Raw genomic sequence first — 1,187 nt, 5'->3', positions numbered from 1 at the left:
AGGTGGCTGTGCTGCAAAACTATTAGACCCATTAGTAGTAAGATTTTTAAGCATTGAGGATATTGATGATACCTGAGATGCGAGTGAAGTAAGAGCATCTACTTCATGTATTCCGGTGACTCGTCTTCCTGACATTGCTCGATTGGTTGGCGATCTTGTTATTGTTGCTGGAATCCTCTTAACGATTTCATAAGCTTCATTATAAGACTTAGAAAGGAGAGCACCATTAGCAGAAGCATCCACTACCATCCTCGTGTGAGCATTGAGACCATTATAAAATGCTCAAGTTGGATGCAATGTGGGATTCCATGATGAGGGCACTTTCGTAGTAACTCTTTTTATCTTTCCCATGCCACATACAAGGACTCATCATCCATTTGTTGGAAAGCTGTGATCTCGTTCCTCAACTTAGCATTCTTGCTAGGCGGGAAATACTTCATAAGGAATCTTTCTTCTAACTCTTGCCATGTGGAAATTGAGTTCAGCAGCAATGAGTTCAACCAGTGTTGAGCTCTGTCCCTCAGTGAATATGGGAACAACTTCAATCGTAATGCATTGTAACACCCTCTAAACCCGGCCTGGACGTTATAGCCAGATCTGGCGATGTCACATTGAAGTGTTTTTTGTAAGGCATGATACAGTTTGCTAAGCCCAATCTTCATTAAGTTTCTTTGTGTGATCTAAAAGATGATTTTTAAACTTACATCGCTATCAAAGTATTTACTTTACAACGTTATTAATTTCAAATCTTGTTTGTAGCGGAAGCTTTTTAAAACAGTTGCGTACTAGCGTTTACTTGTAAAACGTTGTTTTCTTGTGGTAGCTCTTAAAACCGTTTATGTATTCATGGTGTTTTTGAAAATCATTTATCTTTGGAAAACTTGTGTCCTACTAGCAGTTTTAAATCAATATAAATGAAACCCCAAATTAACCGTTAAAAAATTTGAAGAGGCCTTATTACAGAAAATACCCAAATTAAAATGAAAACTTAGAATTTAAAAGTCTAAAACAGAAACATGCACAGTTGTGTGTCCTCTTTCGAGTTCCTCGCAGCACCAATCTGCCTAAGGATTACCTGCGCAGATAAACAGAAAAGTGAGTTTATGAAAACTCAGTGTTTAATCCATTAATAAACAGGCAGTCAAACGTACAGTGAGCAAATACAATCTGCGTCTAAGCCCTTTTTA

The 1,187-nt window shown here is 37.7% G+C and overlaps 1 non-coding gene across 1 annotated transcript; it reads left to right on the top strand.

The window, feature by feature from the left end:
- Window positions 1-303: 303 nt before the first annotated feature.
- LOC128281032 (small nucleolar RNA R71) lies at window positions 304-410 on the top strand. The gene has a single exon (XR_008271249.1). It is a non-coding gene; the product is annotated as a small nucleolar RNA R71 (small nucleolar RNA).
- The last annotated feature ends 777 nt before the right edge of the window (window positions 411-1,187 follow it).

Source organism: Gossypium arboreum, chromosome 9 (genome assembly GCF_025698485.1).
Source record: "Gossypium arboreum isolate Shixiya-1 chromosome 9, ASM2569848v2, whole genome shotgun sequence".
Taxonomy (NCBI): domain Eukaryota; kingdom Viridiplantae; phylum Streptophyta; class Magnoliopsida; order Malvales; family Malvaceae; genus Gossypium; species Gossypium arboreum.
This window is presented reverse-complemented; position numbering and strand designations above follow the sequence as displayed.